The 24,820-nt window shown below is 51.7% G+C and overlaps 1 long non-coding RNA gene and 1 pseudogene across 1 annotated transcript; both read right to left on the reverse strand.

Annotated features, from left to right (window-relative positions):
- Positions 1 to 8,604: 8,604 nt before the first annotated feature.
- LOC118606242 lies at positions 8,605 to 8,722 on the reverse strand (annotated as a pseudogene).
- A 1,466-nt stretch (positions 8,723 to 10,188) lies between these two features.
- Positions 10,189 to 16,251, reverse strand: LOC118605491. The gene is made up of 4 exons (XR_004952191.1): positions 16,145 to 16,251; positions 14,903 to 15,409; positions 13,683 to 13,958; positions 10,189 to 11,952 (listed from the first exon to the last, which is right to left on the reverse strand). It is a non-coding gene; the product is annotated as an uncharacterized LOC118605491 (long non-coding RNA).
- Positions 16,252 to 24,820: the final 8,569 nt, after the last annotated feature.

The following is a 24,820-nucleotide window of genomic DNA, read 5'->3' on the forward strand; positions in this document are numbered from 1 at the left end:
CCTCCTTGCTCTGCATTCATATTTGTAAAACAAGGGACGAATTATATATCTGCCTTAATTTATTTACAATGAGGGAAAAATTAAGTGACCTTGGTTTGGGGAAATTTCTACCGTAAGTCATCATGCTAAGAATCCAAACATGCCAACCAAAAAAGAATTAAAAAAAAAAAAAAAAGGCACTGATTATTAAAAAGCTACATGTTTAGAAAAATTAGCTTATAATAAAATTACCCAAAAGCGAATGGCAGGTTACAGCACGGTCTATGATGGAGTCACACAGCTTGGGGCAGGTAGCACAGGATGAGCCTGTGAATTTCAGCTCTGACCTTACCAGCTGTGACCTCCGGCCAGTCATGTCATTTTTCTTGGCTCCATTGTTTCTTCCAGTCATTGGGAAAAATATTGACAATACCTCCCTTCCTCCTTTGGCCATTGTGATAATCAGGTAGCAGTGGTGCTGTGATGAGTTTTGGTCAGCAGGAAAGCCCTGTGACCTGCCACCCAAATTATATTAAATTTGATCTGCGCCATATAAATAGTGTGATACAATTGAAGTTTTGTGGGTGATGTGTGGCAGGGATGGGCAGCTTTTTCCCATAAAGAGCTACACAGCAAATATTTTAGGCTCTCCCGGCCATGTGGTCTCTGTCACAACTACTCTGCTGCTGTGGAGCAAAAGCAGCCACAGACAATCGTGTAAGTTATGGACGTGGCCGTGTGCCCATAAAACTTTATTTATAAAAACAGGCAGCCGGCCAGAATTGGCCCATAAGCTGTAGTTTCCCAGCTTCTGGTGCAGAAGATCCACGAGTACCCTGCAAAAAATAAAAGCCAAAGTATGCAAGGAACATGAGGATTTTGTGGCACTTAAAAAATTAATTTTCCTTTCATATTATAATGTTGGTTTAACGATGAGTATAACAGGCATTTTTTATAAACTAGCTGTGTTCTAATAAGATTCCAAGAATTGTCATGAGATTTCTGCACGCGGCAGAATTGTGGGTCCTGGGAACAGCTTTCAATTCCCACTTCCTTTGCTCTGGATTCCAGCCCTGCAGGGGTCGTGGGGACCTTTCCCACATCATAGCCAGCCGTCTGGAGGGAGGCGGGGCCACATGCCATCCCCAAACCGCTGCCTTACAATGCTGCAAGCTGGACTCTCCCTTTTATCTGCTCTAACTCAATGATCTCACAAAAAAAGCACACTAACGGTGCTCCTCAATTGGGGCCGATTTTGTCCCCCCCCAGGACATTTGTCAATGTCACAACTGGGGAGTTGCTTCTGGCATCTAATGGGCAGAGGGCAGGGATGCTAACAAACATCCTACAATGTCCAGAACAGTCCCCGCCACGACAGAGAATTATGCGGTCCAAGCTACCAACGGTGCTGAAACCCCACTCAACAGTAACAGACTTTATTAATTAGTATTATGTAACTTACTATATAATTACATAATGTCAGTAGTAATTTATAAAAAGTCATGCTATCTATTAATATTCAGATCAAGCAACCATTTGTGTTCCTATTTACGTAAGTCTCAAGGGTGGACGTGAGGCCAGCTCATGGCACAGTCACCGCCACCCAGAAAGTGCAGAGGGTGGGGAAGGAAGGAAGTGACCATGGCTAATTATGGACTTAAACGTGAATTATATAACATAGGTACTTCCGTTTCTCCTGGGTCTGAGTTAGTTTAAGGGGGAAACAAATGCTCGAAGAACCGAAAATGATTTAATCGTAGCCATGTGTGATGCCATTTTTTGAAATTTCTCTCCATTACTTTTACAAAAATATTAAGTTTAATATTTTTAACTTAATATTGGGATGGAGAACGGGAGTGGGGAGTGTATGTAATACAAAGACCACCGCGATATGAATAGAAATAATAATAATAATAATAATAATAGTAATAGTAATAGTAGCAGCTAACAATTTGCAAGCGCTTTCTGTGTTCCAAGCACTGTGTGAGGAAGAGACAGCTTGGAAAAGGTCGACGACTTGCCCAAAGTCACAGTTCTCCAGTAGCGACAGGAGAAGTAATTGAGACAGCCTGGTTCCCATCGTTCACTCTTAACCCCATCTTCATAGTTATCCGTCTCCACGTGCCCCCCTCCGCACTCCACGAGCCTAAACATTCTTGTTTATCGTCCCTGACCAACCGGAGCCTCAAGCCAACCAGACTTCGCTAAGCCCCCGACTTAACCGAATTGAATCAAAACCAGATTTTCCCTCCGCTGAAAGTGAGCTTCTCAGCGACGGCCGCGCGGGGGCGCGCTGGAGCCAGCCGTTCGCTGTGCCGCGAAGGAGGCGCTCAGACCTGGACCAGGAGTCGGAGCCGGATGCAAACCTTGGACCCCGCGATATGCGAGCTGGGGGGTCCGGGGAGGACTTTTGGAGAGAAGGAGAAGGAGCCGCGCCTTCTTCATCACATTATCGCGTGTTTTCTGCGTTGCAAAGACAAACATTATTCCAACAGGGAGATGGCTTAATTAAGTAACCACTTTAATTTGGTCTCTTGTTGAAACAGAGTGGCGACTTCGGTAATTGCCCTTTAAATAACAGGGAAATCTGCGCTCCGCAGGCCCAGACATTGGGCTGAGCACCAGCGGCTTTCCGAGCTCTACCTGTGTGCTGGGACTGACACCAACGTCTGGTCCGAGGGTTTTGTTTTGTTCTGTTTTGTTTTGTTTTGTTTTGTTTTTTGGGGGGTGGGGGGACAGTATTCTGTCTGCATGCCTATCCATTTCCTCCTGGAGAGTTCTTTCCCCTTCATAAGTCCCCTTCGTAAGTTCCCTGCTTGCAGGCCCTCCTGCCCCCTGGCGACCAGTTCTCCCTCCCTGGAGCCCATGGCCGTCTCTAGACTGACCGCAAACCTTGCTTGCTAACCTGGACACTCGAGAGTATGAAGGTCCCGTTGACAATGATGCCAGGACGGCAGGTGTGGACCGGACATGCGGTTGGCCTCTTCCTGTCTTCATTTGCTCAGCAAAACTCTCCTGGGTCTCACCCCATCTCTGGGGGCCGTCCCCCACACACCAGACTGATTTCCCTGTGCTCGAGGGGCTCCGCCCCCCTTTCCCCCACTCCGGGAACTAGGCAGGCCAGTTCCCAAAATGGTTCGTCAGCTGAATGGCCAGTTGAGCCAAAACTGGGTCACGAAGAGTTTATCCTTGACTGCAAAGACTTCCAGTGAAATTCCAAAGAAATTCTAAGGAAGACACTATTGTTAGGAATGTGGCTCTATCCCAGACTTTCCCTGCGACCCCCACTTCCATCCTTTCTTTTTCTCCAAGGCCTCTGTCTCTTTCTCACACATGGCGTTTACAGGCGCTCCTTGATTGGAGACAGCTCTCCATCCTGATAAACCCATTGAAAGCTGAAAATATTGCTAGGTCAAAACGCATTTCATACCCTGAGCCTACCAAACATCATAGCTCAGCCCAGCCCACCCCGAACAAGCTCAGAACAGCTGTACTATTCGCCTGCAGTTGGGCCGTTACCGTGCGTTTCATCTCGAGAGCAAGGCCTCCCTCCTCTTCTCACCAGGAGCAGAAGACATCGATGGGCCTTTTATAGACACAAAACGCCATACTTCAGAAAACGCCGGCAACGCAGTGCTCTGTGGAGTACCAGCCATTTACCATCACGATCATGGAGCCACCCCCGGCATTGGGAGGGAGTTCTGCAAAGCACCTCATTAGCCCGAGTAAAAGATCAAAGTTCAAAATTCAAAGGGCAGATTCTACTGAGTGCGTATCGCGTTGCGTTCACAGCACCCTAAAGTTGAAAAATCGTAAGTCGAACCATCGCAGGCGGGAGCTGTCTGTGCTTACTCATTTGATTACTGTCTGCCTGTCCGTGGCTGTGTGTCCAGCACCTAGACTCGGTCCCTAAATTGTGCCCCGTCCGCCCCTTCTCCATCCCCGTGGGCTCAGTGCGGATCTCACAAAAGGCCCAGTGGGCACCGTGGTATCTACCGGTTTATCTGATGACAAAGTCCGCCCGGGCCTCTCCCCCGAGCAGACGTCCTTGCCAGCCTGGGAAATCCTGTCTCTGCGGGGCTGGATCGAGGTGGCGGCGTTAACACACATGTTTGCACTTCTTGACCTGGCGAGTGTGGAAAACGCTGCCCTCACCAAGAGCCTCGGTCCCCAGGTCCACCCCACCAACCGCCGGCCCCTGGCCCCTCACCGTCCAGCCCCCACCCGCCACTCCACACGCCACGGTGATCTTTCCCCCGCAGAAACCTGTCCCTGTGACGTTCCTACTGACACGATCTAGCGGCTGGCCCCTCCTCGGCTGGCTCAGAGACGCCGTGGGAGTAACAGTCCCTGGCATGGCGGCTGAAGCTACGACCTGGGTTAAAATATTAAGCTCTGGGGCCTCGGGGGCAGCAGATTTGACTCTAAATCTCAGTAAACTGCGAGTCAGACCGGATCCTCCTGGCATGAGCTCAGGGTTTCCCGGCCTCAGTGGTCGACAAATCGGACAGGTTACTTGTCCGTTGTGGGGCTGTCCTGTGCCTTGCGGAGTGGTCGGCAGCACACGTGGCCACACCTGTGACATGCCAGACATGCCAGTAGCATCCGCCTCCCCCCACCAGCCGTGACAACCTAAGCTGTCTCCAGACATTGCCAAACGCCCCCTGGGGTGCCCCCTCCCCACTGAGAACCACTGGGTTATGGTAAGGATTAAGTAAGAAGATGTACAGAAAGCCCTCGGCCCCTGCACGGCCACCTCGCCAGCGAGCGCATGCATCGGTGCAGGTCACGAGGAGAGCCGTCTGGACACCCGGGGCGGGACAGTTCTGTGCTTCAAGCGCTGCGCCCTGGGCAGACTTCAGGCAAAGGAGGTTTGACCATTCTATGCGGGCCCCGATGTAATAACGTCAAGAGGCCAGAATGGTGGCTGGTAGGGCACCCACCACCTCCCAACAGACTACAAATAAACTAAAGAACAGCGATAATCAAGGTGATGTTCGCAAAGTGCTCCGTCTGCGCTGCGGCCCTAAGCAGTTTTGTCTTTAGCTCAGAAACGCTTCTCGGCATCACCGTCCCAGGGCGGGGGTGTGGTGGGGGGGACGGGAGTGGGGGGGTACGGGGTGGGGCTGTGTTCCTCAAACACTCTGCTCCAGTTCTACCTACCACCTGCCTGGCCGGCTCCCGCTTCAGTGAGTTAAATGAAACTTTGGCACCGGCTCATGATAACGTTCGAATGAGAGTCACATTTTCAGCTATTTTTATAGTATTTTTTGACAGTTGCTCCCTGCATCAAGACCCCAGCAACTTGCCAGGGGTCTCGGAAGGACACCCAAACTCCTTCCCGGAGCCTGTGAGGCCCCCCGCTCCCTCCCTGCCTGGATGCCCCTAACTCCGTCTGCTCACAGCGGGGCACATTCCTGAGCGCCCGCTGTCCTTTCTTGGGACCTCTGGATAAGCTGTTCCCTCGGCCAGGAGCGTTTACTCCCCAGATCACCCCAGGCTCATGGCCCAGGTCTCCGCTGACAAGTCCCCTCCTCCGAGAGACCGCTCCGGCCACTGGAGCTGTGTGTGTGCCCCGTGCTGCCACTCAAGTTCTGTGGGTCCCCGTCACCTCGCCCTTCTGCCGCTGAGAGTTGCCGTCATTCCCGATATGATCTCGTTAGCTTATTTGCCTATTTAAATGTCGTCCGCCCTCCTGTTGACTGTGGGAGCCCCACAAGACGACCAGAAAAACCTGCCGATCCAGCAAAGCTGTGTTTATCAGTCCTGGCGTCAGGGAGGGTACAGCCTGTTTCAGGAGTGCTTGAAAATGGGAATTTAGAGGAAGGCATTCATAGGGGCCTTGATAGGTGATTCTAAGGCAGGTCTTACAAGGCAGGGAACTGGCCGCCACTGGGCAGAGTTTATGACATCAGAGTCTTCAGCTGGCGGGCACGGCAGGGCAGGCGTCCTGAAGCAAGTCCTGAAGGGCAAGCTGTCCCTTATCTTTTTTTTTTTTTTAACCGAGATGTAACTGACATGTAACGCTGTATTATTTTATGAGTACGATGTACCGATTTGACATATGCGTACATTGCAAAGTGATCTCCACTGTGTTCAGTTAACGCCCATCACCACACACACTTACAAAAAACTTCTTTTTCTTGTGATGAGAACGTTTAAGATGTACTCTCTTAGCCGCTTTCAGATATACAATACGGCGTTATTAACAGTAGTCACCACGCTGAGCGCCAGATCCCAGAACTTATTTACATATTTATCTTGTAACAGGAAGTTTGTGGCTTTTGATCCCTTGGACCTATTTATTTTACCTGCCCACCCCCCAACCACCAATCTGTTCTCTGTATCTATGAATTTTCTTTTGTTTTTATTTATTTTGGTTTCCACATATGAGTGAGACTGTACAGTATTTGTCTTTCTCTCTCTAGCTTATCTCATTTAGCATAATACCCTCAAGGTCCATCCATGTGGCCGCAAAAGTCAGAATCTCTGAATCTCCTTTTTATGGCTGAACATATATATGTATAGCTAGTTTACATTTTCTTTATCCATTCATCCGTCGATGGATGCTGAGGTTGCTTCCATGTCTTGACTATTGTAGATAATGCTGCAGTGAACGTGGGGTGAAGATATCTTTTTGAGATAGCTATTTCATTTTCTTCAGATAAATACTCGGGAGTGGAATTGCTGGATCTCTTAAGTTTCGTAAATAAGCAGATTTCGCTGTCCTACCTTCCAGAAGCAAGTCTTTTCTGAAACACGCAGCTGAGTTGGTTGGGCTGGGGGGTTCCAATGTTCACACGGTAACAGGACATCATGCTGGTTGCGATTCTCCTCTTACAAACTGACTGGAGGCTTCCGGAGAGCAGGGACGTTATCCATCTCATTATTCCTACTTGTTTTTATGTGCCAGGAGCCTTGCATGGGGTGTAGGAGGTATTTCATAAGCAGGACGTAGTAGGTGTTGAATAACTATTTATTAAATCCAAGGAACAAATGATTACTTTGTCATGAAAAGCTGGTTGTGACCCTGGGCAAGACACTTCACCGCTGCAAAATAAAGGCAGGTGAAGATCATTAAGTTTATGGAGTGCCTACCGTCTGCCAGATTCCTTCCTCAGTGCCGCGGACCCGAGGGGAAGCCGAGCCAGTCTTCCACTCTCATGGGGCCGATACGGCAGTGCAGACAGGCAGACAATAAACAAGCTAGCAGATGCACGCAGGACATCATCACTCACTGGCTAAGTCCATATTTACATGCGGTTTCTCGCTAGGAAGCCAGATGTCCTCTTTTGAGAATGAGTCTAGAGAAAAGCTATACTCCAGTGAAAATCACAACAAAAGAGTTTTCTTAGATTATATGTCATTATTGTTTTTATTGTAAAAGCGATATGTGCTTTTCGCAACAGCGAAATAAATGTTCAAGCATACGAAGGAAAAAGTTAATAGATTCACTGCCGGCACCTCTAGACATCTGCCTGGGGGAGCCCTTTTGCATACTTTTGCAGGATTACACGAATACATTTGTACAAGCCAAGTGACAGCATCACGTATGACATATGAGTTTATATGTACAGTCAACCCTGGGTTCGAATTCACAGATCCAACTAAGCACAGGTCGAAACATATTTTTTAAAGTTACATCGTTGCTGACAGGTGCCATGTAGTTTGGCTTATGATGGCTGTGTCCGTACTGAACAAATACAGACTTTTCTCTTGTCTTTCCTCCCTAAACAACACAGCACAACAATGACTCTCGTAGCATTTACATTGTATTAGGTATTAGAAGTAATCTAGAGATGATTTAAAGTATCGGGGAGGATCGTATAGGTTATGTGCAAACACCACGTCGTTTTATTTAAGGGACTTGAGCATCTGTGGATTTTGGTATATGCAGGTGTTCGGGGGGAGGTCCTAGAACCAGTGCCCCCTGGATACTGGGATGACTTGGATTCTAGTGTGAAAGGGCAAAAAAAAAAAAGTCCAGCACAAGCATGAGATAACTGTGATTCTATATTTACATTAATGGTTATGATATGTGCCTGACACACGGTCCTGTGGAAATCTTGATGTTTCAAATATTTTTTAAGGGGATTCGTCTTGCCTTCGGAATTAAATGGAGAATCACGGCCATGCTTGCAAATGGATGCGAATAAAGGAGGCTTTGTTCTGGACTTTCGAAATTTAGATAGTCGTGGGGACTTAAATCATTAAAAAGGAATTTTGTTTGTTCTCTTAAAAAAAATTTTTGACCAAATGCTCTTCTTCCTCAGTGATTTGTAATTGTCTTTTTTTTGGGGGGGGGGGCGGTAGGGGAGGAGGGCTGGAGCCTTTTTTAAAAATTCAATTTATTTAAACTAAAAAATAAAGATCTACCCATTTCTCTCACCACTCCCCACAACCGCCTCCCGCCCCCCCCCCCCCCAACCACCAATCTGTTTCCTCTGTGTATAGTTCAGGGTTGGGTTTTTTTTTGTCTTAGATTCCACACGTGAGTGACATCATACAACATTTGTCTTTCTCGGTTTTTAGGCGAGGCAACCCTCGGTTGACCTCACAGATTGCAAGGACCTTGTCAGTTTATAATCCCTTAATTTTATTTTTATTTATTTTTTTTATTTTTTACACCTACAGCACCTGATCTCCTAGATGGTCTCCCATCCAAGTACTAACCAGGCCCGACCCTGCTTAGCTTCTGAGATCAGGCGGGATCGGGCTTGTTCAGGGTGGCGGGGCCGTACACAACTAGCCTGTAATGTGCAGCTGTCCTTGTGGATAAAGCATGCTAATCTCTGATCTCGGAGGTTATGCTCTTAGGGGAGAGGGCGATGCAAACGGACAGGGCGGGTGGGTGGGAGCAAACTGCAGCAGGAGCCAAGGCCCGTGGAAACTGGGCAGAGGTGCGCGGAGGGACGGCATGACCCCACGCTGGGAACCGGGGGTGCGCAGTGCAGGATGGCGAAGGTGGAGGCGGGGCGGGGGCTGGCATCCTCCAGTGCAAACGCATCGTGAGAAAACACGGAGCCGTGAAAAAATAGGGCAGGGTAGGGAAGGCGGACCCCGACGCCCAGGGCTTGATGGACGGTGGGAGAAGGCAGGAAGCCTCTGCCTCCGCGAGGGGCCGGGTTTGATCTCCGCTTTCGCATCAGGTCAGGGGCAGCGAGCCGCTGAGTCTCCCGGCCACGCTCACCGCCGCGGCGGGGTCGTGATGCTGGACCCCCAGGGTGTGGGGGGGTCCTCCGGGCACCCGTGCAGCCCCGTCCAGGGGTCCAGGGAGAGGCCGCCGGGCCCGCCCGGCCTCTCACACTTTCGCTATGATTCCTAAAGGCTTCTGACACCGAAGAGAAGCCGTTTTCACTTACACATCTTACGAGGGAATCGGGCCTTTGGGCGCCGAGGCCGGGGTGGGACGTGACGGTGACTCACACACCTTAAGCGTTTGCGACTTTTATTCACCTCAGTGGTCTGATAGTGAACAGGCTCACGGGGGGAGCCGTGGGGACCGGTGGCTTTTCGGGGCCGCCCAGCACCGGGTCATGAGAAGGGGAGAGAGGAGGTGGCGGTAGGGGACGCCCTGGTCTCCGGGACCCCCGTCCGCATCAGAGGCCGCGACCGTTGCCCGGGAGCCCCCAGTCCAGCTCCCCTGCAGTTCCGCGCGGGCCTGCGCCTTTGCGGAGAGAAAAGCGGGTCACGTCGGACGGGAAAGGGCAAATCGGGTGGGGGAGTAACTGATGGGGCCCACGCTGACCTTGGGAAATCCCGCAGGCGGAGGCGGAGCTCCGCACCGGCTCCCCCAAACCTCCCCAGCCCCGCCCCCAGCGAAAGTTCCAGCGTCCCCGCCCCAATCTCCGCCTCCAGCCCGAGGTCTCCGTCGCTTCCCCTGCCAGCCCTCCAACAGCACAGAAAGTGTCGCTTCTCTGGCGCCCGTGGGCGCTCCGCTAAACACGAGCCCGCCCCCGAGTTCAGCGAGCTCCCCCCAAAATCTAGGAGGGAGGCGGCCCTCCTCCGGCTCCTCGCGTCTTTCTTTCTCTTCCACTCATTTTCCTTTCTGCCCCTTCCCCCTTGGCCACCGAGGACGCGCCTGCCAAGTGCCCTCTCTCTGATGCGTCGGCGTCTGGGTTCTCCCCGGTGGCTCCTGGCCCCAGAGTCGTGCGCCCAAACACAGGTCCGTGTCGCAGTTTCAGCATCGGGCCCCACATTCCAGGTGGCGACCCAGATTCAAAGGCAGCCGAGATGATAAACAGTAGGAAACATTTTATTTTATTTTTTTAACGGATGCACACTCAGTTCAAAGAGAAGGACCAAATCTCGCTCAGGAGAAACAAAACAGCCAAACTCTGTCTCCCTGAGATTCATCTAGAACTACTGTATTAGTTATATATCACATAACGAATTACTCCAACCCTTAGTGACTTTAAATAATAATAGTCCTATTTATTATTGCGTAATTTCGGTAGGTCAGAAATTTGGGGGCCGCTCGGCCGGGCGGTTGTGGCTTAGGGCTCACTCCTGAGGACGCGGTCAGGTGTCAGCGAGGGCCACCACGGTCATGTGACGGCCGGAAGATCCGTCCACAGCGATCAGCCATCACGCAGCTGCCGGTCCGTGGGAGGCCTCACTGGTGCTCCGTCAGGCCTGTCCGCGCAGCGTGGCAGCTGGCTTCCCGCGGAGCGAGTGAGCCAAGGGACCAAAGGAGCACCCAGGCGGCCTTTGACGGCCTCGCCTCGCAAGTCACGCACCATCCTTCCACCGTATCCTATCGGCCACGCAAACCAGCTCTGACGGGAAGTGAAGTGCAAGTCCTGAGTGGCCCGGGACGCGGCTCGCTGGCGGTGGGGTGGCGTCTCGGAAGCCGGTTCCCCTGACCGGCCCAGGGTCCAGCCACGTTCCTTCCCTGCCGTTTGTCCCCTGTGGACCCCGGCTTCCCCTCCATCCCTCCCAGCTCCGCAGCTTCGTCCGCGAGCCCCTCCAACTCTTGACAATCCCTCTCTTTGACTTCCCTGATTTAAGGTCCATCTCTTCCTTCCTCCGACAGTTAAAAATAAATTACACGCTTGGTCATAATAAAAACGGGGCTTTCACACCCACCACCGTATAACGGTTGTGTAATAAACCTGCGTGACATGCCTGCTGCAGCACCTGGCTCATATTAGGTATGCAATAAATGCTAATGGCTCTTTTTATTATTGCTATTATTATTAACTCCATCACCATCAATACAATCACGCCATTATGAACCGCCTGGTGGAAAGTCTCGCCTGGGCCCTCGCTCCCGTGATAGGTAAGGAGACGGCAGAGTCGGTGAGAAACCGCCGCTCTCGCAAACGCTGGTCTGCCTGCCACCCGCCCCTCCGCCCGAGAGGTCGACAGGAGTGTGTGAAACACCACGCGCCACTTAACGTGGCCGCGGCATCTTAGCACTTCCCAGAGAGCGTCGTAGGTAGGACCGCTTTCCCAGAAATTCGTTTTTACGGCCTCGCGTAGAAGTGTTGGTCCACAATGGATTAGGAGTGAAAAACCCACACAGAACAAACTCATCCTTCATTGCAAACCGTTGACGATGCTCTAGAGTTCCCAAGAGATACGTGAGCATTATGTCGAAACCCCATTTCTCTGCTATCTCCGGGGTCTGACGACGGCCGTTCACCCCCGGGGCCCCTGGTAGAGCGCCTGAGCCTGGGTGTGAATTCCAGCTCCACCAGACCAGCTGCGGGGGCCTTTGCCAAAGCTGTTTGCTCTTGTCAGCAGACCAGAGCTCAGAATACCTGCCTCCCGGTTGCCTGAGGATGTATCAGAGGACGCCCATCCAGCAGAAGCAGCATGTCTGGTGCTAAGGAGGCACTCAGGACTCAGCTCTGTCATCTCCGGGAATGTTTGTCATCGGCAGTCAGAGGAAAATCACCTCAGGCGGCTTCAGTTTCTGGGATTTATCCAGTGAAGCCATCCCATTTACAAATAGAGCTCAGGGCTCGTCTGAAAAGAAAAAAAAAGAGAGAGAGAGAGAGAGAGAGAGAGAGAGAGAAGAAAAGGGGCATACATCGGTGACTTTGGGAGTGCAGGGGTCTGGGTTCCAGTCTAAAGTCACCAACCCTTGGGCAGTCACTTCAATTTTCAGCCTCTCTTAACCTGTGGCAAGGTGATCATAACATCACCAGTTTTACAGAGCGGAGGTGGATAATTCAGTTAGAGAATTAGGTAAGGTCCTTAATAAATAACAGAGTGTCACTTAATTCCTTTTGTTTATATGATCAGACCGTCCTTTCAGGGACAAATAAAAAGACAGGCGTCCTTCCTCTGAGCACCCATCACACCCTGTTGCCACTCAGGGGCCTCCTGGCATGTGGCTATCACGGACCCTCTGGCGAGAGCCCACGGGGCGAAGCATAGGCCATCGGAATGCAGAAGTGTCCACTCGTGAACTGGCCGCTTAAACCGAGTCACGCTAAGACACGGCTTCCCACGTAGGTCCAGCTCCCGTGGTGCCTGGAGGGTCCTCCCTGCTGACTGTCCTGTGCCATCACCGAGGGATGCAGCACAGAGAAGACACAGCGCTTCCGGAAGTCAGAGAGGGACGGGCGCCGGTTCCCAGCCACTCGGCAAGGGTGTAACAGGTGGGGTCACGTCGGAGTCAGAACAGCTGACGGCGGCTGGAGAGATCGCCCTAGATGACAGCGCTTCAAAAGCGAACAGATGCCAATCGCGAGAGATTTAAAATGATGCTTAGGAAGACGGATGAAATCCTCGAATATATTTACAGAACCGCCGTCCCTACGATGACAAGCCATAGGGGTCCAGTGCGATGGCCCCTGCAGGACGCTAACACCCAGCGTCATTCTTTCGTTACAGCACGTGACCCGAGCTGGGTCCTCGTCTCTGTTTTGTTGAACATACGATCAACACACCTGTGATAACTTTTTTATTTCGTTTTCCCAGATAAAGTCCCCGTCGCACTCTGTTTTACCATATTTGCTGTGACATTCTGGTCCCCTGTTTTAAGGCATCTGCTGCTTCCACTTGTCTTGAAAACTGGGAATCCTGCGTCCCACTTGCCAATCCCTCTGTCTGGAAACACCCCCCACAGCCCCCCAACATTCAAGAGGCTCACTTCTGTAGGTCTTTGCTGAATGTCTCCCTTCTCAGGGTGGCCTTCCTAATCTGATGTTAAAAAAAAAGCCTATGCGCAAACACACGCCCACTCACCGCACGCACACACATGCACACACACCCCACACAGAGACACGCCCTGCACACCATCCTCTCCACACATCGATTTCTTCCTGTCCCCTTATTCTGCTTGATTCTCCCTCCATAGCATTTATCACCCCTTGGCATAGTAAATACACTTTTTCCCCTCAATTATTTGGCCTATCATCTGTCACACGATCAGGGACTTATCTATTTTGTTCACTATTTTGTCTCCAGTGAAGGAGAGATGGAGATAAGAGGAGGCCCTCAGTATTTGTGGGATAGATGGATAAATGGATGGCTGGACAGACAGATGGACAGATGGACGGATGGATGGATGGATGGATGGATGGATGGATGGATGGATGGATGGAAAGATGAATGAATGAATGGATGGATAGACAGACAGATGGATGGATGGATGGATGGATGGATGGATGGAAGAATGGACAAACGGATGGACAGATGGATCTCTGCAGTTAGGGCATTTTGTCGAAATATGCTATTTAATCTCCTACCTTGTCTGCAGACCGAAGGTGCCCTGAGGCGGAGCCTGTGACTTCATTGTCCTTTTTAACCAGTTTTCAGGGAGCCCAGCACTAAGGTTTCCCACAAACACCTGCTGGGCTGGAATGAAAGCCCCGGGGAGGCCTCCGAGCCCCCCGCTTCCCAGTGCCTCCAAAGCCCGGTCCCAAACGCCGAGGTCTGCAGAGGGTGCAGCTTCAGAACCCAGGCCTGGGGCTTTGGGCATGAGCATCTCTGCGTTGTGAAAGCAGATCGAAAGGAGGCAAACACTGTGGAAATAAATAAATAAAAATAAAATGCTGGGCCCTGCAGGCCGGAGGGTGTGGGCAGGGGTCAGACTCAGAGGCTGCAGGAGGGGACCCGAGGTGACATGGGGAGCCATCCGCCTGGAGCACAAAGTTCCCAGTGCTGAAACTCCGCTCCAGGTTTATTAAGAATGCCACCCCTAACGAGCCTGTGCGGCCGGAGGGCTGTGTGTGACAGGCGGGGCTACACGTGGGGTCTAAATCGGTTCAAGATGTGCCCGCGGCGGGCAGCGAGGGGCAGAGGGCTGGGTGCCCCCATCCCCGCAGCCGCCCCTTCTCCTCGGCGCGCTCAGCACCAGGACTGTGGGAAGAGCAGCAGGCGCGTCAGCTTGTCTCACCTGCACGCACTGGCTGTTCCGGTCCCACCGGGACCGGGGGAGCCGGGGCTGGCCCTCCCTCCGCTCACGGGAGCCCTGCGAGACCCTGACCCACGCGAGCCTCTCCCCAGACGTGCTCCGAAAAGCCCGCGGCCAGCTCGCGATCACCGAGTCCCCATCCCTGTTTCCCAGCAGAGGGAACCGAGCTCAGAAGGCCGAAGGGTCTTGCCAAAGGCCGCGCCGCAGCGAGGGGTGGTGCCAAGACCCCTGTTTGACAGACGTCAGGTTCGAAGTGAGCTCTTTTAAACCCAAAATGGAGGTAGAAAGGGACCGTGTATTTTTGGACTAACCTGGGGAAAGAAACTCTCAGCCCTCCTTCTGTGTCGGAGGCAGTATGACATAGTGGTGACGTGGGGACTCTGGGGACTGTGCACCTAGCAGGGTGCCCACCCTGCCCCTTACACACGCTCCCCGGGGGATCCCCCTCCCGGCCCTCAAGTCTCCTCGTCCGCACTATGGGCGATACAGGATCAGCCTCGCCTGCGGTTATGAAGACATGCCTTCACTGTCACGAACAACCGTCGGTTGTACCTGTCCTCCGAGCCCAGGGCAGATCCGAGGACATGTGACCGGTGTGAAGGGTGTGGAATGGGAAAGGTCGGACAGCCCAGTGTCTCGGGCGAGTGACCCCGTCTGTCTGCCCCTCGGCTTCTGAACTGTACAAAGTCACGCTGTCCTAATACACCCGTGTCCCCGCGGCCCCCGGCACACTGTCTGCGGCAATGCTCAGCCTTCAGCACGCTGTGCCCTTGCCCACGCGGGGACAGACGGCAGCCGCCGGCTCCGCCTCCTTGCCGGGGCGCAAGCCAGGCCCATCTTCTGAGCCATCCCGTCTGACTGTCGCAGATCACCTGCGGGCAGGTGCCGTCGTCATCCCCATTTTAGAGGAGCCATCTGAAACCCAGGGATGCAAAGTGACTTGCTCAAGGACGAACATCCCATATCGGGTGCTCCTGGAGTTTGAGCCTAAGTCCAGGAAAGGGAGGTGGATGTGGACAGATTCCTGCTTCGCGTGAGGTTGGCAGTACCAGGAAAAGACTGTAAACGAACAGATAGGCGTCCATTCAGATTAAAGCCGAATGTGCGTGCGTGCGTGCGCAGGTGTGCGTGTGTGTGTGTGGTGCGTGCGTGCGTGCACAGGTGTGCGTGTGTGCCGCTTTCACTTTCCTGAGTCACACTTCGGAAGTGCACCCTCTACGCTTAGTTCAGAGAAATCTTCCGGGGGTCTAACATAAATATTAGAGAAGGCTCCCACACGTTCTGCCCGGCTGTCTCCTGTGTTCCTCACTTTCCAGCTGTTTGTCGATAAAACAACTAACGACGGCTCTGTCCTACGCATCTGACCCTCCTCCCTTCAGACATGCGGGACTTTGGGGACATAAATATATAACGTGCTCATGCACAGAGCTTCTATAGACGTGAACAGGCAAGTAGATCTCGCAAGTAGAGAAGGTGCAAGAATCTAAACTTCCCATCCTCACACGCTCTGTGGTACTGAGCAGGTGTAGCCAGATACATGGAGGGCAGGGACAAGCAGCACCTGTTAGCCCCGCCCCCATCCTCCCACGACCTTCACGAGCAGGTGTCCTTCCTCGCCTCCTGAAGACAGGAACAAAACCATCGCCAGCACGCGGACAGGCTTTACAGTTTACGGAGGGAGGACTTTAAATTCCTTACTGGACACAGGCCCCGACCATCCCTGGGGGGCAGCAATCACGTGCGCACTTCTCAGATGGGGCCCCCGAGGCCGGGCCCTGTGCCTGTCTGACTTACCAGCTGCCCACTCCCCAGCGATGGCGCCGCGGGTGCTCCGAGGATGGGCCCTCGGCCCGGCCGCAGGCCCGAGGCGCTGGGAAAACCTGTGTCACTGGAGCCGTTAAGTCAGAGGCCACTCCGTTCCTTTGGCTACAGTCACATCCAGTAACTTCCTGGCAACCGGGAATTCACAGCTGGGGGTGAGTCAGTCAGCAGGATGCCGGCCCTGCCCCTGCCTGGGGCTAATGCCCCCTGGGGCCGCCTTCAGTAGAAACAGTTTGGGGCGAACCTGCCCCACAGACCTAGACCCTTCCTCACCCCTCCCCTGGGGTTCTGGTGCCTTGGACTGGACCCCAGACCAAAAACCTATGGTTTTAAAGGCATGAAATACTCTGAATTACAAAGGAAAGCAACTAAAATCCAGTGGTAGAAATATTTTTGTTAATTTGCAATCAGCTATGCGCTTTCCTCATTAGAACATTGAATAACAAGAGGCAACGTCCCACGTGATTGGAAGCAGTGATGAGCACAGACGATCTTACAAAGTGTCGGTCAATGGAACGTGACAGGGAGCTAACCACCCGTGAGTCTCAGGGCGTCAGGATCATCGTCGAGCTTTTGGTGTGCGGCCCACGCTCATCAGGAAAGGAAACGCTACATACATCTCAGGTCGGGGTTAGTGAACATGAAGGTTTTGCTTCTCCCTGTGCACGTTCACGCACCCCTGCGTGCGGGATGGGAACTCGTACATGCCAGGCCGGGAAGCCCCGCACGCCAAATATTCACACGCACGCACCTCGACCCCCTGCTGACGTGCGGGGCTGAGTGACCCCAGGGACATCGCTTAACCTCTCTGCGCCTCGATGCCTCATGCACACAATGGGTGGCAACAACAATTCCCAGCTCAGGACACGGTCCTCTGCCCAGTGCCTGGCACACAGTTACTGTGGCACTAAATACTTGTTATTGGTATCGATTTTTTTTTTTTCATTTGACCTTCGAAGGAAGCCCTGTGGGAGAGTTCTTGTCTCGTTTTTCCACCTGAAGAAACTGAGACTCAGAGAGAGGACGCGATGTGCCCAGCATAACACAGGCTGTTCCCATCATGACACAGAAGAGAATTCCGGAAAAGGAGTCTGAGAGGAGGACAGGTCTGGACAGTGAGGAGACACTAAGGAGGCAGCCCAGACTAGCTAATCGCTTGCCTGTTAGGAAATTCGTCTCCAAATTAAAAACAAACCAACCAACCAAAAAAAAAAAAAAAAACCAAACAAACCATTTTTTTTCCTGAGCAGGCAAAACTGCCCTATTGTGGGCACGTTAAGCCAAGGTGGCGCCCTGCCTTCTCCGGGGGAGCTGTCAGCAAACTGGGGTGGGCGTGTGCCTCCACCCAACGTCCATCCCCCCTTTGGGGAACCACCCCTCTCTCTCAGGCCATGAGGCACTTGGTGGGGCAGCCCTCCCCCCACCCCACGTGACCCAGACCAGCCACAGGTTCCGGGATCGGCCGGAGACCCCCGCCGGGAAGAATCGGGGTCAAACTTATGGCTTTAGCTGGAACATTAAGAAAAGGGCCCCTTTTTTTCCGGGGGTGTTGCCGAGATCACCGCGTGGAAGTCTGGAGCCCTTGCTCCCCATTTCGTCACCACCCAGGGAGAGCTTGCCTGACGAAGAGGACAAAGGAAAGGGATCGGGGCTGAGAGTCGAGGTGAAAGCATCCTGATGTCAGGACCTGAGCACCTGGATCAAGCCAAGCCTGAAGGCCGTCTCTCGTGTAAATTCTTCATTTCTGTTCAACACCTTTTCTTTTCTGTTTAAACTAATATAAATTGGGTTTCCGCCACTTAAAAAAAAATAGTCTTAACTAACAAAAATCCCGTCTTCATTATCTTGCTTGTAACCTCGCTCGCTGTGCCCCAACTCTTACAGGCCTGAGTTTACTGCCATTTCTTCTGGAAAGAGAGTGTCTTAAACCCCCTACTGCTCACCCTCTGCCCCACCACCCGGTGGACCCATTTGCAGACTTGGGGGTCCAGGGAGCGTCCGAGGCTGGGCTCGAGCTCAGTTTCGGCTCTCAGCCGGACGTCGGGGTTGAGTCCAGCTCTGTACCCATATTCGTGGTCCCTGGCACCAGGGCTTTTGTCCCGTGGGCCCCGCATCTGAGAACACCCTGCAGGTGCTCCCCAAGCCGACTGTGTCCCTCCCGGCCGCTCATCTCGAGGCAAAGTGTCCGCATACCAGCACCTTTCGGCTTCATCACAGCCCGCCCGGCTCGTGTCAGATTCTGGACACCGTTTCTGTATCTGGCAGAGAAATGACTGAGAAAGTCAGACCTGGGGTAGACTATTAAACCGAAAATAAATTCCTTATGGGGATCGTTTAAACCTAAGCCATAGCTATAAGCAGCAGACGGGCTAAGACTTTCTAAGGCTCTGACAGTTAAAATAGTCATTAAAATCCAGCCTGATTCGCAAAGCCCTGATTTTAAAATCCTATCGGGAAAACTCACGAGGACAAAGTGGGCTTATGCAGGGGCGGGACAATGATGGAGCCGCGAGAGGGAGGAGAGTGGGTTTTCTCCTCCTCCGGGCTCCAGGGAGGCGCCTCGGTGCCGGGTCTCCCAGCCCGTCGCAGAGAAGTGACTGGCTGTCTCCGCAAGGTCCCTTAGGATGGATCTTCTTGGCTCAGCATAGCTGAGGGTGAAGACAGGAAGGAACAGAGCTCAGAGGCCAATGGCCACGGGAAGGTGACAAGTGTGTGGCTCCCTGTGCACTGCCTTGGATGAGGCCTGACCACTGAGGAAGGAACCAGCCCCTGGGGAGATTCGCTGACTGGAAACGCAAACGGGCATCGGTGACAAGAACTGTCCACCGCTGGGCGCTTCCTTGTGCCAAGTGCCCTTCTGTTAAACCTCATAACACCGTGTGGCATCGACACCCGTGTTAGCCTGTTTTACACAGGAGGAAGCTGAGGTTTAGAAAGGCCCGAATCCCATGTTTGTTCTCTATGACTGTGTTTAAAACTACCCCCAAAACTGAGCGGCTTAAACCACGCTCATTTATTATCTCGGCGTTTCGGTGGGTCGAGAACTTGGGAACACCAAAGCCGAGTGGTTCGGGCCTGCGGGTCTCTCAGAGGGTCGTAGTTAAGATGTTAGCTGGGGCTGAGGTTCCCTGGGCTGCAGCTGGAGGAGCCACGGGGCTCCCTCACATGGCCACTGGCCGGAGGCCGCAGTTCTGTACCCCGGGGGCCTTGCCGCAGGGATGTTCGAGCACCCTCACGACATGGCGGCTGGACGGTCCAAGGGGGAGACCGAGGAGGAAGCCACGGCGCCTTCGACGGCCTAATCTCGGAGGTCACAGGAGGCCGTTTCTGTCACGTCGTGTCTGTTAAAAGGAGTTCACCCTAAGAGAAGAGTGCAGAAGAGTTTGTGGGCCTAGTTTAAAACTAGCGGTCCACCTTAGACAAGGTCACAGTGTGCCCGAGCCACGGGATAAGTCCCCAGTCCTAAGCACAAAACGAGTCCGCCTCTCAGGGAACGACAAAATGACAACCTTCCTCCTGTGTGCTGGGGACATCAGCTTCGGAGTACCACGTGAACGGATACGACATGCACAAAGTAGAGCACTCGGCATTACGGGGAAAGGGTGTTTAGTGACAGGAGTGTGCCTTCCAATCCCAGCCCCCCGATTCGTCCCGTGCAAACCCTGCTGGCGGCCTCCCAGGACGCCTTCCAGAGACAGTCTGAGCCAGCGGCTCTCGGTGTGGTCCCGGCCAGCGGCGGCAGCATCACCTGGGAACATGCTAGAACTATCGGTTCCCAGGCCCCAGCCCGTGGGTCCCCGCCATCTGCGTTACAGCAAGCAGTCCGGCTCAGTCTGAGAATCACTAGCCTGTGCACAGCCACACGAAGCAGCAAACAACTGTAAGTTATAGGTTCCCACCAGCCAAACAGCATATTATGAATAAACTTTTGTACATTCTGAAATCGCCTTGTAAATAGCACAGCTACAGCGCGTCGTGTTATGTCTGAGTGAAACCCACTAAAGCATGAGATTGGTTAACCTGCTTCGGTATTTTTTTTTTTTTTTTAATGTAATGGGAACTCTCCCCCGCCGTGGAAGTACCCCATCCGTGATGATCGTGGAGGTCCTGCCGCTTGCCCACGGCAGAAAAGTCAGTTCAAGATTCTTCTACCCCAAGTTCTCTCCTACAGCCAGACCCCACAAGCCTCTGTTTTCAAGGTTAAGGTCATTTTCCTGCTGACAGCCTGCACTGCTCCTCCTCAGGCGGAGGATGTGTGATGTCGCGATGTCGTAGGAGGGTCTCGTTTCTGCCCATGCCCTTCTGACTCGCGTCAGAACTCCCCGGTTATGGAAATCTGATTGCAGCCTATGGATTTTGTTCATTATACTTATGCTCATGATAATACTGATGGCAACAGGAATAAAGCAGATGTGCCCTACTTGAAGAAAACGGAATGTATTATTAAACTCCCATCCTGACAAGTTAGGAAATGCCTCCTTCTTTTTACCAAATGTATTCCAGGTGCAAGAGAGTTCAGTAGAGACGCCTTCGAGTTCGCAGTCCTAGCGAACCGTCAGCACGATTCGGTTGACAAAAAGCCATTATTCGCTCATGCAGCGTTCTGGGAATGGATCCACAGCATAGAGTGATGCCCGCCGCACAAGCAAGGCACAATGACAGTGCCGCCGAGGTCCTCGAGCTGTGTGAGTGCAAGCGACACGTCTCACCCTCCCGCCGCCCACGACTACACGCCGAGGTCACGCTTCGATCTTTTCTAGGCACTGGATCCGCCAGCAAGCATCGGAGACTTTGGCCCACCGAACTGTAGATACAGACGTGTGCGCACACGCGGGTTTCCAGGGCACGGCTCTGTCTCTGGAGCAAGTCTGTCCACGTGCGTCGTGCATGTTAGTTACCTATTGAGGCATCACAAATCGCTCCAAAATTCAAGCAGCTCATAACGACAAATATTTATTACCTCATACAGTTTCTTAAAGTTAAGAACCCAAAGGGTCTTGGCTCGGGGTCTCGCGTCCGGGGCTGTAGACCCTCAAGTCTTGACCAGGGGGCTGGTGGGTGCACTGCCAAGGTCACTCACATGACTGTCAGCAGGAAGCTTCAGTTCCCGGCCACGGGCACTGGCCTCCCTAAGGCTGCTGCCGACATGGCTTTCCTCAGAGCCGGTGATGCATAAGAGTAAGAGGGAAACAGAAAGACAGTGATACCACACTGGCTTTTACGGCCCCCAAATTTGCCTCATTCGCGTCATTAGAAACAACCCTGAGTCCAGTCAGCACTCAAAGCACGGGTATGAACGCCAAGACTGCATGGGCAGTCTTAGAGGCTGGCTGCCTACTGCCGTGTGTGTGTGTGTGTGTGTGAGAGAGAGAGAGAGAGAGAGAGAATCTGTACGTGGAAAACGTCGAAGTATTTGAAAAAGTTTTCTCATCAAAGGTGCTCACTGTTTTATGTTTTCAGTCATTAGCTAACTAGTTTTGTCATGTTACCGAACCTGTCATCCATTTGGGGGGGGAGGGGAATATATATATATATATATATATATATATATATATACACATATATATATATATATACATACACACATATATGAAACACGAATAACTTGACAAAAATCAAAGGATTTAAAGTGGTAAGGGAAGGACGGGGCTAAACCCCCACCGATAGGGGGTCGTTTAAATAAGTTAAGCCTCATTCTAATGACGGACTATTGGACCGTCATTAAAAAATCATCATATTATCAAAGAATATGGGATGCCATGGGAAGGTGCCCTGATATAACCTTAAATGAAAGACTAAGAGCCCAATAGGAGACTTTCTGTAAGAATGATGCCCACGAAGCCACAAGCAACATTTCTTGAGCACTTATATATACCAGGCATGATGCCAGGACTATCATCATTCCATTTCCTCTTCGCAACAGTCCTTGCAAGGCAGATCATGGCTACCTTTTAGACGAGAATATTAAAAAACAGCAAGGTTAAGAATATGCCCAAGAACGGGAGAAGGCATTTTTAAACCACATATATCTGATACGGGCCTAGTATCCAGAATATATAAAGGACTCTTATGACTCAAGAACAACAAAACCACCCAAATTTTTAAATGGTTAAAGAACTCGAATAGCCATTTCTCCAAAGAAGATGCATGAATGGCCAAAAACCAGTTAGTTATTAAAGAAATGCAGATGGAAACCACGATGAGACACCACTTTACACCCTCGAGGGTGGCAATAATAATAATAATAATAATAATAATAATAAATTTTCAGTTTTTAAAAATAAAATAAAAACAGAGAATAAGTGTTGGCGAGAATGTGGAAATAATCGGAATTCCCAAATATTGCTGGTAGAAATACAATACAGTGCAGTGCTGTGGGAAACAGGCAGTTTCTCAAAAGTTAAACATAGAACCACCCACCCAGCAATTCCGCTCCCAAGTGTAAATCCCAGAGAATTCAGATCAGGTATTCAAACAAAAATTTCTACAAAAATGTTCATAGCAGCACTACACACAATAGCCAATATAGGGGAATAACCCAAATGTCCATCAACTGATAAATGGACAAACAAAACGTGTATCTGTCCCAGGAATATTATCCGGCCCCAAAAGGGAATGAAATTCTGACACATGCTACACTCACTATAGATGAACCTTGAAAATCTGATGCTAAGTGAAAGAAGCCAGACACAAAAGATCACATATTGCCTGATTCCATGTATAGAAATATCCAGCACAGGTAAATCCGTAGAGAAAGAAACGGATTAGTGGTGGCCAGGGGCTGGGGGTAGGGGGTAGGGGGTGGAGAGTTACCCACCGCTAGCGGTACAGAGCTTCCTGTCCAGGCGATGAAGACCTTTGGGAAGCAGGTAGAGGTGATGGCTACACAGCACTACGAATGAGCTAAATACCACTGAATCGTATACTTCGAAATGCTTAATTGTATCATTGTATCTTTTGTGAATTTTTCCTCAATTTAAAAGAAAAAAGAACCTTCCCAAGGTTGTTTTCATAGCAGGAATATGTATACGGGAAAATAGGTAGAAAGAGAGCAAGAAAAAGTGAGAGGGAAGGAAGGAGAGAGGGAAGGAGGGAAGGTAAGAGAAAAAAGGGAAGGAAGGAAGGAAGGGAGGGAGGGAGGGAGGGAGGGAGGAGGGCAAGCAAGCAGGACTTGGACCCGGACGGTCGGGGCTCCAGCACCCACACTCTTCACCAAATGGGGAGGAAACACATCAGACTGTTAACAGAAGCTTCCTGGATGATGGGGCTGAGGGTAATTTGTACATAATTTTAAATCAGAATTTTTAGGGATGGGGCCGGACTTCCATGTCATAAAGAAGCTTCCTATATGATTCTAATGAGCCCCTCCTGTTTGCCCCCATTTGCCCCTCCCCACCCCTCTCTCTCTCTCTCTCTCTCTCTCTCTCTCTCACACACACACACACACACACACACACACACACACGGAGCAAAGAGCGTTGGCTTTGGTCCTGCCACTTCCTGGATGTCATTGCGTTGTGTAATTAACATCCATGAGCTTCAATTTCTTCATCTGTTAAATGAGGAGAAGAGGAATGAGAAAAACATTTATTTCCCAGGATATTACGGGGGATCCAGTGACAGAAAGTGTGTGATGTCCCCAGCCCTGCCTAGTAGGGGATGGAGAGGAGGTCACGGGCATGGTCAGTAAGAACCTGGAAATCATTCCCACAGGGGCTCAAACTCACCCCCATTTATTGCCTGTGATTTTTAGGGATCCCGTACCTCCTTCCTGCCCAATAGCGTCCAGTCCTTGGGGGCTTGTGGTCATCGAAAGACGATCTATGCTAAATTCCGAGCAGGTGCCTGGTGCGTAGCGGGTACTCAACAAAAGGTGGCAGGTGTCCTTGATCAATGTCCACTCCCTTCCTCTTCCGAGGGGAGGGGTGGTAGTGGGGGCGCTGAAGTGGGTGCACCTGTGCCCCTCGTTCCTGAAACTAAGGCACGTTCCATTCCCCCCGGGTGCGACGAACACAGGCCCAGGGGTGGCTCCGTGGTCCTGGCACTCTGCGCCCGGCTTTGCCGACCGGAAGGGAGGTGAGAAGGACTGGGAGGGAAGTCGTGGCACCAGGCAGGCCAGCAGGCCCCTGCGAGGATCCCGCCGGGCTGACGATGCTGGGCGCCAGGAGCTGGGTGGGTACTTACAGAGGATGAACGCGACCCCCGAGCCCGGGCCTAGAGGAGAGGCTGGGAGGCGTTTGTCCCAAGATCCATTTACCCTTGTGACAGTCTCCCCAAGTGAAGTGACACAATCCCTTGTAGAGATACTGAAAAAGGACGTGTGCGGTTTGTCACCCGACTTCAGACCTGGGTCCCGGCTGCTGGGCAGGCACCTGGGAGGCACAATGAGATTGATTATAAATATAAATATAAATATAAATATAAATATAAATATAAATAATATATATTCTAAACCCTGTAATCATCTTGAGATTCATAGGCGCTGTGCTTGCATTTTAAAAAAAAATAGCACAGATTATTTTTCAAAGAACACCTTTTCGATGCCAATAATTTAAATACAGGGGAGTAGGTTTTACGTGGTTACGGTATTTCTTCGTCTCTTCTTGTTTTGATTATTGGGGGGAAACTCACAAGCCCGTGGAGCCTGGG

This window comes from Rousettus aegyptiacus, unplaced genomic scaffold (assembly GCF_014176215.1).
Source record: "Rousettus aegyptiacus isolate mRouAeg1 unplaced genomic scaffold, mRouAeg1.p scaffold_m13_p_7, whole genome shotgun sequence".
Taxonomy (NCBI): domain Eukaryota; kingdom Metazoa; phylum Chordata; class Mammalia; order Chiroptera; family Pteropodidae; genus Rousettus; species Rousettus aegyptiacus.